Source organism: Lissotriton vulgaris, chromosome 5 (assembly GCF_964263255.1).
Source record: "Lissotriton vulgaris chromosome 5, aLisVul1.2, whole genome shotgun sequence".
In the NCBI taxonomy this organism is placed as follows: domain Eukaryota; kingdom Metazoa; phylum Chordata; class Amphibia; order Caudata; family Salamandridae; genus Lissotriton; species Lissotriton vulgaris.
In genome coordinates this window covers 851,161,043-851,178,991 of record NC_141693.1, presented here as the reverse complement: position 1 = coordinate 851,178,991, position 17,949 = coordinate 851,161,043, and the positions used below count along the sequence as shown (strand labels likewise).

General features: G+C 49.1%; 1 protein-coding gene across 5 annotated transcripts in view; it reads left to right on the top strand.

Moving 5' to 3' along the window:
• The window catches only part of LOC147711692 (mannose-binding protein C-like), a 115,183-nt gene that overhangs the window by 40,158 nt on the left and 57,076 nt on the right, over window positions 1-17,949 (top strand). For 2 of the 5 annotated variants that reach the window (XM_086922408.1, XM_086922407.1), the window contains exon 2: window positions 4,566-4,688. The exons of the other annotated variants lie outside the window; for them this stretch is intronic. The gene's annotated coding sequence lies outside the window, so the exon portion shown is untranslated. The remainder of the gene's footprint in view (window positions 1-4,565; window positions 4,689-17,949) is intronic. 5 annotated transcript variants of the gene reach the window in all.

The following is a 17,949-nucleotide window of genomic DNA, read 5'->3' as shown; positions in this document are numbered from 1 at the left end:
ATTAGTGGGGGAACAATCCAATGCTTGGTGAATTCTGCTTCGCAAATATAGGAAGAGCAGACAAAGGAGGATCAATAAGCTACATTGCTATAAATGCTTAGCCGCCACAACCCAGAGATCCGTGTGGTAACTTTTCAGAGACCTTCTGCTTGAAAACCAAAATGTCATATGGATCATGGGACCCCCCTTTCAAGATCTGTTTTCATACTGAAAATTGAGATCAAGCAAACTTTTGCCCTTCTGCTCCACAGGAGGTTTCTGTCCTTTCTGAGCTGACCTTAGGAAACCTGCGATACTATAGGAGGAAGATGGCGCAGACTGACATCGCCGCAAAGAGGCGCCGCTGAGCCTCCCTCTAAAATGATGACTAGAGATGCCACCGATCGCCGCTAAATAGCAGAGAGAACCGGAATAACATTGGGACTACAATAAAAGCTCAAAACGAGTTTTGAAGTGAGGATGAGGCAAAAAATCGTAAGCGGGCAAAACCCACCTTCACTTTTCGCCGTTGCAATCTTTTCCAGCCTTGAAGACGTGGACAGAGCACCCGCTTGGTGCTCCTTGATGAAATCTGACCTGCGTGGCTGGCTTTGGCAGGAATTGTACCTCTTCATCGGAAGGCTGCAGAGCGAGCTCGCGGCTGGCGAGGAGCGGAGAAGCCTTTCACGGACTCAGCACAGCATCGGATGTAAATCAAAAGGGATAAAACTGAAGAGAAAAAGCAGCAAGTTGATACAGTGTTACTTTCAGCACGCCTACAGATCTACGCAAGTAAGGATGACCGGCAAAGGGGGGAGAGGAGGCAAGGGCAAACCCGCCTTGGTACCCATACAGTCTAGCACACCACCGCCAAATACGGCACAAGCACTCACATGCTTGTGCAAAAAATTGGATAGTACAAGCGTGAGAGCGAAAGGCAAAGGCGGGGAAGAGAAAAGGGACAGCCTGATTCAAAACCCACAGGAGAAGGACTAAATCACTAACCCCACGGGGAAAAGTAGCAATACTCAAGCACCCAAAGACAGTAATAGTCTACAGCCATTAATCTGCAGTAGTTGCCCAGGAGGTCACAAGCCAATTGCTGCCATATCAGGCTCAGATACTCTCACAACGGAGGGCCCAAGCGAAGTTCTCACATTAGCGGCAGAAGACAGTAAGGACACTGATGGCAGTAAGGCTAGCAGACCCACTAGTCCCTCTTCTTTAGTGAGTTCCACAGCCCCCACTATTGGTACTGCCTGTAGCTCTACTCTTTCCCCTAGCAATGCCACATGTTGTTCACACACTCATAGACTGGAGCCAAAAAACACCAGACAACCAGGACCAGTTTTTTTCCTTGACTGAAGATTCTGAAATGTCTGATATTAGTATCTCATTGGCGAGTGGAGAAGAAGGCAAGAAGTGGTACAGCAGCCCAAATACCGATTCTCAGCGATCCAGAACAGGCGCAAAAAATTACGCAAAAAAAGAAATAGAGACCGGGCACAAAGAGATAACGCTTTGCCGGAAAATGAGAGTGCTAGAGAGCTGAAATGGGACTACAACGACACCTCTCTTACACTGTTGCCCTCCCCCTCCTCAGCCTCGATAATTAAACTTCCCCAGATCCTGTTGGATCATAATCCCCTTATCTGTGCACTTGAGCTGGACTCTGGAAATAATACACCTAATGCATGGACTTTTGATTAAGCTCTGCTCTTAGACGAAAATTATTGCAACCATGTGAGGGAGTGGATCCCAAACTATTTATCTGATAATGAAGGAAGCGCTTCAATTGACGTTATTTGGGACACGCTAAAAGCAGGGGTCCGGGGAGAGACTACCCTATATTCACTAAAAACTAACAAGCAAAACCGGGTAGCTATGCAGGGGTTGCAACATATTTTGAGGAAAGCCGAGAAAGAGCTAGTAGGCAGTACAAGCGACAGTTGCCAAATAATGGAAAGAAGAAGTTGTAAAATTACAAAATCAAGTGGCAATTGCGAAAGCTCAAATTTTGAATATCTTTACTGAGAAAGCTATTGGAAAAGCACTAGCTCAAAAAGAGAGGGTATACGAAGTTAATGAACAAATTGGACATCAGCTAGCAGTACGTAAGAGACAACAGGCCACCTCAAATTTAATTAGTGGATAGACCTAAACTCACAAGAGATGCGTTTTGGCAGTACTGTCAAGATCTATACTCAGGAACAGGGGAGACAAAAATTGAGTACTACCTTGATAATGCCCGGCCTATTAAGTTTGATATAAAGGATGCAAATAGCTTAGAAGAATTGCCCTCAGAGGAGGAAATCATAGGGGTAATTAAAAAGCTACCCGGAGGGAAAGCTACAGGGTTAGATTGTATACCCTCTGAATTTTATGCTGTATTCCTAAATCAAATTCAAAAAGTCTTGGTGGACCTCATCGTACATATCTTTAAAGAAGATACACCACCAAAGTCTTGGTCCCGGGCTAAAATAATTATCTTTCCCCCAAAAAATAAACCTCTGGAACAGCTCTGGTCATACAGCCCCATTACCCTGATTAATTTAGATTCTAAAATCTATGCAAAAGTTCTAGCAAATAGAATGGCCCCTTTAATTCACAAAGTGATTTCACCAAGCCAACATGGCTTCATACTGGGTTGATCGACTGGTAATCATGTTCATCGGGTAATTACTTTGTTTGATGGTATGGAGGTGGCAGGGGACCCTATGGCGCTGGTTTTGCTTGATGCGGAAAAAGCGTTTGATAGGGTCTCCTGGCACTTCCTATGGGCTGCAATGGCTACAATTGGGATCCAAGATGGGTACATTCATGCAGTCCAAAAACTGTATGTAAATCCTATGGCCGTAGTGATGGTAAATGGCAGTCTGACAAAGAACTAATAATTTCGCGCGGGACACGACAAGGCTGCCCGTGTTCTCCACTACTCTTCGCGATCTATATAGATTCTTTCATCAGGCATCTAGAAGAGGATAGGGCAATCTGTCCGGTAATTTTAAAATCCTTTCCCACCAAGACACTAGCCTATGTGGATGATATCGCTATAGTAGCAACTGCTTCAATTATGGCTATGCCTGCAATAGAGAAAAAGGCAAAGCAATTTGGAGAATTGTTGGGACATGCACTTAATCGGGGGAAAACCGAGATTGTTCGAAGCAAAAACTGTGTGTTGTGGGATGATCGGGTGGTGGAACAAGCAACCTATCAAGGCATCTCAATTACATCTGACGTCGAAAACCTTGTCAATGTCAACTTAAAACCAATAACTAGTGTAATCCAGGAAGACCTTAAGCGCCTAGATAATTTACACCTCTCTGTTATAGGCAGAGTAAACACGATTAAAATGGGCTTCTTCCCCAAAATCCTGTACCTGTTTAGAGCAATCTGTTTGGAATTTTCGGCAACCTGGCTTAGATCAATCGATCAGATGTTTTCCAGCTTCATCTGGGAATACTCACAACCACGGCGCGCCCAGAAGCTCCTCACCCTTCAGAAAGATCGTGGCGGGCTAGGCCTTCCAAATTTGCAAGCATATTACTGGGCAACTGTTCTCCTTTACAGCAGGGAACAGCTGGAGAATAACTGGGAAAATGGAGCAGGGGAGGCCTACACTCCATCTACGTTCCAACTGTTGTTAGGTAGGGAAAGCAGTGGGTACTGGTGAAGGCATTTACACGACAGCTACTAAAAAAAAAAAAAAAAATTAAAACACTACTTAGCAGGTTTAAAGTTTGGAAAACAATAAGGAAAATGTTAGGGATAGGAAGACTCTCGTTTTAAACTCCTATAAAAAATAACCCCGACTTGCCCGCGATTTTTTATGATAACTATATGCGTAAATGGCATGAAGCCGGGATTAGTGAGTTTGGCTCCCTTTTCTCCTCTGATGGGATACTTTCCTTTGAAGAATTAAAAAATAAATTTGCTTTGGATTGGGGCGATTTTTTTAAATACCTCCAAATCAGAGATTTTTTATCAGGAAAGACAGGTGGGAGGAGGGGTATGGGTAAAATCAAATTAATAGATACACTAATCTCTGGCACAAGGAATAAGATTGGGGGCATATACTTACACATTATTGCTTTGTTCCCAGTGGATATGGAATAAATATCTCTGAAATGGCTAGAGAAAGCAGACATATCAGATAACGAGTTTAGTTATGCCTTTGAAATGTAACAAACAATCTTAATGTCTACCAAATTCCAAGCACAATTTTTTAAAACATGTTTCTTTTTAAACTACACGCCGGATAGAATAGCAAAATTGGGATCCGCTGTGAGTACATGCTGCCTGAGGTGTAATATTTATAGAGCGCTGATTGTATACATATTTTTTCATCCTGCGAGGGTCTAAAAATGATTAAACAAGAAATATAGACATTTCTATCCACAATTTTAAATAAAACAGTTGTAATAACTAATGGAAACATCTTACTGGGGGGCGCAAATCCAGAAAGCCCCGATGTAGGCCATGAACTTATTATTATCGCAATGGCCATCTTCAGGCTCTGCATTGCTTCTGCATGGCAGGATAGCAATGCCCCAAAATTTCAACAATGTTGCGTTTTTGTTTGACAGATGTACCACACTAGTAAAACTCCCCAGCTGCCACTTTCCCCATAGTGGGTCACACCTTGTGGGTGCCAGATGCTTAGAGCCAGAAGCAAGAGGCCCATGGGAATTACCTACCCGCCTCAAAGGGTAAGTGAAAAAACACAATGAGCAGTGGTATAATTTATTAAAACCATGTATATTTTTCTTGACTTATGTGGTTCTCAGATGTGGGGTCACTTTTTGAATGGGGTTTGTATGTCTGGCAAAGGTTAAGTGCTTTATAAGATTTATCTACTGCCTGCACAGTGAGACAACCAGGCACCCTGTAATGTTTCCCCTCTGGAATTCAGCCCCCATGATTTAAAAAAGTGTTTCCAGGCACTCAGTCCGGGTGCCCAAACCCACCACCACAGCAGCAGGCAAGCAAAAGGCTCCCACAGCAGCAGAGGTAGGAATCTACATCGTCAGTCCTTCCCAACAGGGCCACACAATTCTTTAAAGCCAAGCCTTGCCACACTGGACCAGTCAACCAGGTGCCTGTCAATGAGGAAGTGCTTCCGACCTGTACATCAGCCCTCTGCCACCCACCAGGGTAGGTGGGAGCTAGGCTCAATCCCTACATACTTAAAGTCCCCAACTTAGGCAGCAGCCCGAGACAAGCCAACAGGAGCAGGCAGGAAGCACTGAGTGGAGAAGAGTTATGTTCCCCACGACATCGAAGCACCTCACATGCTTCTGGTACACACGTGGAAGCTCAAGAGGCTTCCCACCCCAATCCCTTAAATGTCAGTTGGGTCCTTCCAAGTGGAGGAGCCTGCCCCGTGTCCAATCCTCAGCTAATTGCCCAGCAACCACAGGCTTCTTCACCAGCCAGGATGCACAAGGGGAGGACTAGGCCTTATGCTCTGGTTTCTGTTTAGGAGATGCCCGAGGCTTCAGGCTGTCACTGTTAAGCAAACGGGCCGCTCTACCATTAATGATTCTTCTGCATGCTCACCTACAGAAACCTTGCTTTAACTTTTACTTCCTCTAGATAGTCAAGTTTGACCGTTTTTCAATACACCAAAGCAATTGCTAAACTCTGCAGGGCTGATTCATGGACCTCACTAAACCATTCAATCAGTAGCATTGATGGGTGGTGTGTACAAAGGGCAGGGATTTAATCAATGCAAGATAATGACCCACATTTACTGGGGCTTCCTCAAGCATGGGAAAAAATATCAATCCCCAATCCCTATAACAAACAGGGATTAGCAGTTTACTCACACCTATCAGCAAAGGATATACACATGCTGATTGATCCAGTGTAGCACAAGGACAGTCCTGGACATCTAGAGAGCTTCACAGACCTGTTGTTGCTCAATCGCGTGTGGCTGAACACCACCTATCCCTCTAAAAATATGGAAAGCCAACCAATCACTCCACAAACCAAGAACGGCCATGTACCACCACCCACAAAATTGAGAGAGGGCTATCAATCTGTCAATCCTTTTTTGTCGAGGCCAGGTGAAGTTTCCTGCGTTGAGTCAAATGAAGCTACAGGCTCCACTCCTGGGTGAGCCTTTTAGTAAATTCCTTTTAGTTTCAGCTTTGCAACCATAATCTCTCCCGGAACCAAAAGACTTTTTTTCTGAAGCTGCTCAGCCAGCCATGGGAATAACGCAGCTGAATCACCAGTCAGCATTGTTTATGGTTGAAAATATGATGGTATCTGATCGTATTCAAACCAATGAAAACATTCTTGGCAAATGCTTTCTGCTTTGGTTCATCTTGTGCCAGTTCAAAAATGTCACCTCAAGCATCACAGTACAAATGCCTCTGACTGTCCCTTTTAATCATGGCCCTTGTTTCGAACACCAACAAAATAGAAGCAGAGCCCTATTCCATTATTCCTAGCTGAACTATTCAGGGGACCAGCCTGTTTTGACCTCTCTAATTTTGCGAAGGAAAAGCTTCAAACACCCAGGATACTCAGTCAAGAGCATCAAGGGGAGCAAAAAAATGAGGGGCAGGGACAGGTGGTAGCTCACCTTGGAGTAGACCACCTGCTTGATCCCAAGATATAACTATGAGCTTTTTAACTGCATCAATTTTAATATACGCTATTGGAGTTGGAATTACCATGGCTTCTGGCACCAGACTTGCCCTCCAATGGCTCCTTGTTAAAGAATGTAAAGTTCACTCATTTCAATAAAAAGGCCTTGAAAGAGTCCTGTATTGTTATCTTTCATCAGTTCCTCCCCAAGTCGAGAGTCTGTAATTTGTGCTGCCTTCCTTTGATGTGGTAGCCATTTCTCAGGCTACCTTTCTGGAAGTGAACCCTGATTCCCTGTTTGTTACCTATAGTCACCATAGTAGGCACAGAAAGTACCATCGAAAGATGACAGGGCTGGAGGAGGAGCTACGCGGGCATCCAAGATGGTCGCGTGAGCAGAGAGCTCCCGAGACCCGCGCCGCCCTTCTTTATCGATCCTGCAATTATCCTGATCACTTCGACGGGCTTTTGAAGTACTACTCTCACTGATGCTGTCGATCCTTTTTTGGTCGAAATCGGACCTTGGGGACCATTTTTCTGTCGTCTTCAACTTTCTGGCCTAACCACGGACGCAACCGGGGTCTCGGCTGCCTGCTATGGCCGAGCTGTAATGCAACAACAACGGCTGCCTGGCATCTGGCCCACCGGTGGTGTGCCACTTTCACTTTCGGTTTCCGGCCTCATCGTCTCTGTCTCCTCCTACTCTGTCCTCGCCTGCCACTCTCACAGTGCACGCTTTCCATCCTTGGGCTGGCAAGGAGGCCTGTGGTATTCACTCTTCATACTACACTTCAGAGTTTCTGGACTTATCATCGTCCCGCTGCACCTTGGTGTCCTCGGCCGCCGCTGAATGCAACATGGCGACAAAACCTGAGGCGGAAAAACGCATGAAGACTGTAACTCGGGGGGGTCGATCCAGTCTAATATGATCGAGCGCTACACCCAGCCGAGAGGCTCCCCCGGTGTCACCAGTGTGGGCTCTGAAGGCCCTCAAACAGACATGTCGTCTTCCTCTGAAGTGTCACTCCAAGACCTATTGGCTGCCATTTCTGGACTTAAGGCCGATATGAGTCAGCAATACGAAGCCATCGTGTCCAAAATAGACACAGTGGCTGTGGATGTTACTCTTATTCGAGCCGATCTGGCCAAAACGAACAAGAGGGTGAAGGCACTAGACCTGAAGGCGTCGAGTCTGGTGACGGACATGGCGGAGGCGCAATCCGAGATTGGGAATCTGCGTTCCTCGCACGACCTACTGCTCAAACGCATGGAGGACTACGACAATAGGGCCAGGCGGAACAACATACGCCTGGTTGGAGTGCCGGAAAGTGATGGTGCTGCCTCGATCGATTTACTGGTCGAGGAACTTATCGTTGCTAAACTCGCTCCGGTTGGACTCAGCAAGTTCTTTGCCGTAGAGCGCGCCTATCGTTTCCCAGGAGGACGAGTGAAGCCAGGAGGCCCGCCGAGGCCTATCATCGCAAGGCTATTTCACTATCGAGACAGAGACGCTATCCTGCAGGCCGCCCGTAAACACGGCCCGTTGAAATACGACAATAACTCTATCTCCATCTATCCTGATTTCACTCCCCAAGTGCAACGACAGCGATCTGGGTTTCTCGGAGTGAAGCGTCGTCTAAGGGACCGGGGACTGAAGTACGCCATGTTGTTTCCAGCTCGATTGCGGATTGAGTTCAGAGAACGTGCCTATTTTTTTGATCAGCCGGACCGTGCTGCTGACTGGTTGGACTCGTTGCCGACGGATGACTTTGAGAGCGGTGGCCCTGGTGGTGCGGAAGGAGGTGCAACGGCCCAGGAGTGATGTGGGCCCCCGGAGGTCCGACTTGAGACTACGAACTCTACAGAGTAAATTATCTGTGTGCTCTATGTTTATGCCCGTGGCGGTGCAGGTGCGGGTGATTTCTCCCTTCCTCCTCGGGGGGTTCTTTGTGTAGATCAGATGGGGCGACAGGCACACTGCAGTTTGGGGTGGCTTTTTAGTCAGCAGGGGTGCAGGGTGGGGGGTGTTGTAACGGGTTCTTGCTTGGGGGATGGTTCTTGGGGATTTGGTTGTGTTTCGTTTTGTTTGTTATGTTCCTCTTTTCATGGTATTTCACTGATTGCAAATATTCCGAACTTGGGGTTGTGGGGGGGGGGTTGGGGCAGATTGCCTTTGCTGCGATGGGGGGGGGGGGGGGGGGGGGTGAGATGCGGGTTCTTTCTTGGAACGTCAACGGGTTGGGTGACAGAATCAAACGTGGCATTGTGTTACAGTTTCTGAGGCGCCATGCCCCTGATGTTGTGTTCCTTCAGGAGACCCACTTAATCGGTAATGCTTGTAAGGCTCTCGACCGTCGGGGATACCGATTGGTCGCACATGCTGGTTTCACCTCTGGGTTCCGTGGAGTGGGTATCATGGTGAAGTCCTCCCTAGCCCTTGCTATTGACGATGTTACATTGGACGATCGGGGGCGGTATGCTGCCGTCTCCGGGAGGTGGGAGGGTAAACAAATTGTGCTGGTGGTTGTATATATTCCCCCGGGGCTGCAAGCTACCACCTATGCCGACCTCGGCAAGACTCTTCTTGGTCTCCCTGATGGACTGTTAATCATGGGCGGAGACTTCAATTCTGTTATGTCTGGCGAATTTGATCGGCTGCCCTCTAGAGTCCTGCCGCCTTCCCAGATGTGGCTCAATGAGATGGCAGATACTTTTGGTCTGGTGGATGTTTGGCGTTCACTGCACCCGTCGCTCCTGCAGTATACCTTCCACTCTGGTGCGCATGGCAGCCTCTCTCGTATAGATTATTTCTTTATGCTGGCTTCCACTCTGTCCGCTGTCCGGGTGGTTCGACATCTTCCCCGGGGTATCTCGGACCATTCCCCCTTGATGGTTAGGATTTCGGTGGGTGGTCTGCTCGGCAACCGGATCCCCCCTGTCCCTCCCTGGCACTTCCGAAACCCCCGGCTCCGCTCAGATATGGTGAAGGCAATTGACTGTTACTTTGATGAGAATGTGGGCTTGGTCACCTCCCCTACTGTTCTGTGGGAGGCCTTTAAGACGGTTATCAGGGGTTCTGCATTATCTCTCATTGCTGCTGAGCGTAGGGTTAGGAGGGAGGCTGTTCTGGCCCTTGAGACTGAGATCACTGCGCTTGAAAGTGAGCTGGGTGGGGACGACACGCCTGCACTGTTGCACACTCTGGAACTAAAACAGGCTGACTACAAGGCTTGTGTCACTGATGCTGCTAAGTTAATGCGCGCGAATCAACTGGGCCGGCTGTATGATGTGGGTGACAAAGCTAGCAAACTCCTGGCATGGCTGGATAAGGCTGAACGAGCGAGTCGTGTTGTGCCTGTTATTGTTCGCAAATCTGGTGAGAATGTCTCTGACCCTGGCGAGATTGTTGATTGTTTTGTGGACCACTTCCGGAAGGTTTATACTCCGGTTAGTGATCGTGATGAGGCTGATTCCAGGCTGTTATTGCGTGATATAGCTCTGCCTACTGTATCGGAGGAAGATGGCCTTGTTTTGGAGGCCCCTTTTACAGTAGATGAGATTGCCCTTGCCATCCGATCGTTACGCTCGGGTAAGGCGATGGGCCCGAACGGGTTGCCCATCGAACTTTACAAACTCTGTCCGGACAAGATGGCCGCCCATCTGCGCAACATGTTTCTCGATGCGGTTGAGGCTGGAAGCCTCCCACTTGAGCAGCGCCTAGCTACCATAGTGGTCATTTATAAAGATGGCAAACCTCGTGACCGTTGCACCTCCTACCGCCCCATCTCTCTGCAAAACGCGGAACCCAAAATCCTGGCCAAGGTTCTGGCCAATCGGTTGTTGAAGGTGATTTGCGACTTGATCCATCCGGATCAATCCGGTTTCATACCGCACAGGAACACGGCCCTTAACCTGCGTAGGCTTCATAGTGTTCTCGCGAGGGCTCCAACTCTCGCGGAGCCGGCAGTGGTGGCCTCCCTGGATGCCACTATGGCTTTCGACACTATCGAATGGCCCTATCTCTGGGCGGCCCTCGCTAAGTTTGGCTTTGGTCCTAACTTTATCGCATGGGTCAAGCTCCTTTACGAACGACCACTGGCTCAGGTTGTGGTAAATGGCAGATGCTCTGACCCCTTCCCATTAGGCCGTGGCACTCGTCAGGGCTGTCCGCTTTCCCCGCTTCTATTTGCGCTGGCGCTTGAACCCCTTGCGGCGTGGCTTCGGTGGGAACCCTCGATTAAGGGGATCCGGTGGTCGCCAGATCTCGAGGATCGCGTCTCATTGTACGCCGATGATATCCTTCTCTATCTCACTTCCCCTCAAAAGTCTCTTAACGTCCTCTTCGACGTTCTTACGTCCTTTGGTAAGAACTCTGGATTAGTCATCAATTGGACCAAGTCCTGTGTCTACGTTATAGCCGGGGCTTTGCCACCTCTGCCTCGCAGGTTCCCCATTTTGGTGGCGACGGACGGCTTCAAATATTTGGGGATCTATGTCTCGACGGTCTCTTCGGTCCGCTATGAGCGGAACCTGTATGCTCCGCTCCGCCGACTCAAGCAGGATGTAAGGCGGTGGCGTGAATTGCCCCTATCCCCATTGGGCCGAGCGGCGCTCTTCAAAATGATGTCGCTCCCCCGATTTCTTTACGCCCTGCAGAATTTTTTCGATCCTGTCCCTGCTCGCTACTTTCGTGAGGTCGAGAGTCTACAGCGACAACTAATTTGGGATGGTCGTGCCCGTATTGCATTGTCCAAGCTCACCCTCTCATGGTACGATGGTGGTATTGCATTGCCGGATATTAGACGCTATTACTGGGCCTCACACCTGAGCGCTATCAACCATGCGACGTACTCTTCGGAACCTGCCCCCGCCTTTGCTTTGGATAAACTGTTACTGCCCGGTGGCAACTTTAATAGGGCTCTGTGCTCAAAGTCACCCGTCCGGCTCCTTACAGGTCCAACGAAGTGTGCGGTGCGGGCCTGGAGGGATGCTACTGTGGCCACGGGCTGGGGTGGTAAGCTGACGCGTATGACGCCACTGTATGACTCGGATCGGTTGGGCAACCTGTGGAAGACGAAAGGGTTTGATAAGTGGGACATGATTGGGATTAGTAAGGTGGAGGATCTATGGGCACGGGGCGCTGTGAAATCCTTCGCTGTTTTGAAACTGGAATACCGGCTCGATGACAGGGAGCACTTCCGATATCTGCAGGTTCGACATGCCTTGTCCTCCGTCTTTCCCCCTGGTACCGATATTCCGCAGTCCTCCCCTTTGGAGGATCGTGTCTTGGACGGCCATGTCCCCGATAGCACGATTTCCTTAATATATAAAAAGCTTGTCAACAACAGGGCTGACCAACTTGAGAAACTTCGTGCTTCTTGGACGGCTGACGGGCTCGAACTCGACGACGAGGACTGGCAGTCCGCCGTATCCTCCCCTAAGGAGGTGGCTATCCCGGCTCGGCTTCGTTTTGTCCAGCTGAAGATCCTCCACCGTTGTATGTGACCGGAATGCGTCTGGTACGAATGGGTTTGGTTTCGGATGGACGATGCAGGCGTGGATGCGGTATGGATGGTACCTTCCTTCATGTTTTGTGGGAATGCCCGACGATCGCGGCCTTTTGGTCTAGATTGCATGATGTTATGGGTCGTGTCACCGGGATCCCCCTCCTTCCCGAAGCACGACGTTGTCTGCTTAATGTGTGGGAGCCCTCGGATTGCAATGCTGCCCAGTTGCTTTGGGTCACTCTGGGCAACATGGTCGCGAAGAGAGATATAGCTCAGCTCTGGGGCTCCCCTAGACCACCATTGCTCAGTGCCTGGAAGGAGAACATGGACTGGTGCATGTTCCGAGAAAAAACTGTGTATGAGGCACGGGGGCGTCCCAAGAAATGGTCCAGGGTCTGGGCTCAGTGGAATTCGTACCGCGGAGATATTTGCTCCCCTCCACTTGATTATGAGGCTCCTCTCCCCTCTTCTCCATGATTGACGTTCCGTTTCCAGTTTTCCGTATTGCCTCTGTTTTTCCCCTTCATGCTCGCCCCCCTCGCCAGATGTGTTCCTCTATTTATTTGCTTTCTCCCCCCCCCCCCCTTCCCCCCTCCTACGACCCTTGCCAGTATGATACCATGTGTTTGTGTGTTGTTGTTCTTCTCGACAAAATCATAAAATTAAACCTTTTTTATCCTATTTGATATGGTGCTATGTTCCACGTGACAATGTATGCTCAAGAGATTGCTTTAACAGCGTACTGTCTCCTAATTTCCTTTTCATCCATCCGTTTGTGTCATAGCGGCCGACCCGCGGGGTTGTAGGCAGACGCTGTGTACTGTGCTTTTATAAATAAAGGTTTTAAAAAAACAAAAAAAAAAAGATGACAGGGCTGACATCCATATGTTTTGTCGCAGTCGTGGGGACATGTGTTCAGCTTGAGGTTATCCAGAGTCACCAAAGTGGTCAGGTGAGCCCGGATTGGTCTTGGTCTGATGAATGCATGCATCATGGACGTTAGCGCTCTTCAGCATGTATTAGATGTAAAATACCACAGTTACCCAAGTAACAGATGGAGCAATCAAAATACCCATTCACTGGACTGGCCATGTGTACATTCACTTGCATGACTTAATCTTTGAGACAATCTTTGAGACAAGCATATGCTACTGGCAGGATCAAACAGTAGATGCACTTTCTGGAGAGGAGGAGGAGGAGCCATTTGCTCATCCTGGAACGATCTTCTCACCTCTCTGAAGCCTGCTTTGAGAGCCCCCACTTACCTGCATGGGACTTGGTGGTAACGGGGCAGTTGCATCGGCACCTGCAGGCCCAGCCTGCTCCATGACAACAAAAGGAAAAGGCTGGCCAAGATGCACCCTGCGCAAGACACAGGGATGCTGTGTTCCAGCCAGGGCAGCTGGGGCCACACCACAGAATGGTCATATTCTTGGTGAAAAAGGGCAGCAGACAGGCACACAGGGACTGAACCACCAGATAGCATCTGGGACTAGCACGATCTGACCTCATCCACTCTGGTTAGGCCACTCTACATGCTTCGAAGCTGCTAGGTCTTTGTCCTGCTGAGTGGCACCCACAAAAGGTAGACCGTCAAATCAGACAGTCTAAGCAGGATGTAAGCTTTGCTTGAAACAACAGCTGAGGCTATTTCAGCAGTCCATCCCAAAGTGGACCAAGAGTGCCCACTCAATCTGAGTACAGTGCTAGGTAAACCAGCCCCAAGCAGGCCACCCGGCACAGGGATGTCGCTTTACATCACTGCCTGCTTTCTGAGAAACAAGGCTCAGAGGAAAGAGTCATCAGACGGGGCTGGAAGGCAACCGATGATACACGCCCTAATATCCCAGGGAGGGCAAGCCATGGGCCTCACAGAACATGGGGAGCGAGACTGGAGGACAAAAGTGGTCCCTCGTACCTTGCTCTTAATAATCCATTGGAGAGTCACCTTTCTTTCTAGGAATCTATGTAAACTAAGAGAAAGGGGACCATTAGAGCAAATACATATGACCTCATGAAGCACTGGCTGGGCTTGGAGAGTCAAATGAGCCTTCATTAGGACTTCCAGATCAGCCCAGTTTTCACGATCACAGTACAGTGACGGCTAAACTACCCTCGAGCATGCCCCTTTCATTGGGATGTCAGACTTCATATCTCTGCCTGCTCTCCAGGAAGCAAGGCTCAGAGGAAATGCCCACTGGACTGGGTTGGAAGGCAGATACAGACCCAGGCCAGGAGGCCACATGGGAGTCCCATGTACACTATCCTTACTAATCCTGAGCAAGGCTACCCCCTCTTTCTTGTAATCCGTGTACCAGGAGTGACCGAGTGGCACAGAAGAAAACTCTCCTGACCTTCTGGAGCCCTGCTGGGACCAAAGAGTCAAATGAGCCCTCATCTGGACTTACAGGGCAGCCCAGGGACCATATGGAAAATCATGGCATGCAGGCAGGCGCCTGGACTTGAAGGACAGCCATCTGGTCACTCAGTGCCTCATTTTTAAAAAGTAGTATGCTCTCTCTTAGAGAGGATAGGGATTCTACAGCCATCTGGTCACTCAGTGCCTCATTTTTAAAAAGTAGTATGCTCTCTCTTAGAGAGGATAGGGATTCTAAGACCTGGGTTCTAAGAGCTGGAACTGGGAATCAAGTAAGGTGCAATTGGGGGGTATCATAGAGTTCTGACCCAGGGTCCAGTGTCAGCTTCTGGACCCAGACAAGCAAGGAAGATCTCCCCACTCCTACAGGACCTTGCCCTGTGTACTTTGCGACACATTGGGTCAGAGAAGGGAGCCCAGGGCCAGGGGATTCCACCACTTGGTGAGCTGGAACTCTGACCCAGGGCCCAGTAAGAGCATCTGAACCCAATCAATCAGAGTACAGTGCTGTCTTTGCATCCCTGCCTGCTCTAAGGGCAGCAGGGCTCGAAGGAAATGTCCATTTGACAGAGCTGGAAGAACAGTAGAGACTCAGAGGCTAGGTTTGGCCAGGCAGGCCCTCGTAGAACCTGGGGAGAAAGATCAGAGGACAATGGGGTTTCTCATTCCTTGTCTCTAATTATCCAGAGAAAGGCTACCTGCCTTTCTTTCAGTCCATGCCCACCTTGTGAAACAGGGCTATCGGAGCAAACACATCCAACCTCTTGAGCCTTGGCTGTGCTAGGAGTGTCGAATAAGTCGTCATCAGGACTTTCAAGTCAGCCAAGCCATCATGATCACAGCAGAGTGGGCTAAGCCACCCTCCTCCCCCTGGAGTGGGTTGCCCTGCACACAGATGTTATGTTATGTTATGTTATTTTTTTTCTTCTATAGCGCTCGGCTACTCCAAGGAGCAACCCGGCGCTTTAGCGAAGAATATCTGCAGGTAGAAGGGCAACATAACAACTGAAACGGAACTAAGAAAGGGAAAAAAACCAGAAAACTATTTAGTAAAAAGCCACGTTTTCAGGCCCTTCCTAAAAGCAAGAAGGCTGGTCGCCTGTCTCAGGGACAATGGTAGTTTGTTCCAAGCCCGCGGGGCCAGGTAGCGAAACGACCGGCCTCCCATTCTGGCACGCCTAATGGCAGGAACCGTCATTTTGGACAGACAGGTTGACCTCAGGGTCCTGCTGTGTTGGTAAAAAGAAAGGCGTTTCCCAATATACTTGGGACCTACGCCATGTAGAGCTTTGAAAGCTATTGTCAGGCTTTTGAAGAGGATCCTCTTTGGAGTAGGTAGCCAATGTAAGGTGTTAAGTAATACAGTGGCACCTGCTCTTCTCGGAAGTCCATAGATGGCTCGGGCTGCCGAGTTTTGTACTACTTGCAAACGGGTCAAAAGATACTTCGGTAGACCCAAAAAGAGAGTGTTTGCGTAGTCTAATCGTGATCCAATCAAGGCCTGAACAATTATTTTCCTATGGTGAAGTGACACCAAAGGAAGAAACTTTCTCAGCATCCGCAGAATGCTGAAGCATTTCCCTGAAAGGCACAAGATATGTGGTCCAAAGTACAGATCACTGTTCACTATCACTCCAAGGTTCTTAGCCTTGAAGGACACACTGTCAGGAGGAAACATATCCTGTGGCCACCAGGATTTCCAGTTTGGCTCAGGAGCGCATTCAAAGAAGAGCAGCTCAGACTTGTCGGAGTTGCACTTCAAGCCATGACACCTAAACCACTCAAATACCGCACCTAGGCATTCCCTGATCTGTATGCCATCAAACATCCCGCCCCTGTCGCATGTGAACAGGAGCTGGGTATCATCGGCGTAGGATATGATCTGGGCGCCAAAGGACTCCGCTACCACCGCCAGAGGGGCCATAAAGATGTTAAAGAGCATGGGGCTTGAGGAAAATTGAATTTTATATGGCCAAGTATGTCCCCTACGTGTACCCCAACGTGTATATATGTGCAAGACATCCATGCATTTTCCCTCTATGGCCGAAATGAAGACGCATGTGCATTTGCGTCCAACGTTAACATGTCATCTACCAGGCCCTCCATGAACGAAACGATAATTCAGCCTTAAAGCCTACGTTGCCAATGCCTTTACATGTAATACGTTTTAACATCGAGATGCACACGTTTTTCTGGCTCAGCCGAGCCAGGCCCTGAATTCAGGCTCCGAGCCTCTTCTGTCTCTGAAAGCTGCAGTTTAGGAATGCATCCCTGACCTCTACCTTACTTCCTGCCCAGGCAAGCGGTGCCCGGCTCGGCCTGGCCTGCCTGCCAAGACGGTATTTTGCCTACAGTTATCTGCTCAGCCTCTGCAAAAACACATTCCAGTCTAGTGAAATAGGTAAACATATTCCCGCCTGCAGAGCAAAGGGCCCGGCCTCCCTGTCTCCTTACAAGTAAATTACTGCACCCGTTGCCATAGTAGGCCCATGGCCCGCGCATTGCACGAAGACACGCATGCACCCACCAGCATTCAGTGATGAACGGCATCTGCCCGAGTGACCTTTTGCTTCAGACAACACATCCTCCAAACACAAGATATCAGATATGCTATAGGTGCAGGTCGTTCTGACATCCCAGACATCAGTCTCCTCTACTAGTGCTAAAGTCAAGCCCCCAGCTCTCCCCAGTTACACGTCAATACACGTCATGCTCAGTTGCGCGCGCATGTATGATAAAGGTTTCTGCTGACCCTGCAGATTTTCTCTATGCATCCACCCACCTATGACACTTCTGTGACGCATCTAGCATACACCTCCGTGTACGCCCTATTACACGCCTTCTTTTACGCCCATGTGTTCTTATCTCTCTCTCTTTTCACTTGTTACGCCTACTGTATTCATTGAAATTGTACAGTTTTACTATATATAATGTGTGATGTTAATAAAGCATTGGATATCCCTTCCTGAAACCTAGTGGTGATGGAACCCGATTCTCGTTGACTCGAGTCATCTTAATTAAAGCCCGTATGACTCAGATACCACGGACTCTGCCTCTCATTTTTATGAGCTATCCTTATTGTCATTTAATGTATAGAAAAATAGTCCCGGTAATTTTATTTACCACATAATCTGGTCCCCGAATAGGGACCTGTCCCCTTCCCCACGCGCCGGCGATGTAACGCAGCCCCCTGACCCCTTCCTCAGCCGTGACGGGCCCCCTTCTGTGCACATTCGCGGGTTTTCCTGCTAACTCCCTCAGGCCTATGAGGGTGACGGAGACTGCGACCAGGCATCCACACGAGGCGGTGAGGAATGCGGACTGTCCCGACCAGAGCTCAAGCCGAGAGAGCAAGGTCCGAGGTATCCGGAGGCCCACCTGTTCCGAAGCGCATGCGTAGCAGTCAGAAGCCCAGAAGCCGTAGCAGTCCAGTCCAGTCCAGTGTCGAGTTTCCGAGGCCTTCAGTTTTGCTTCCCGGTGAGTACCGTT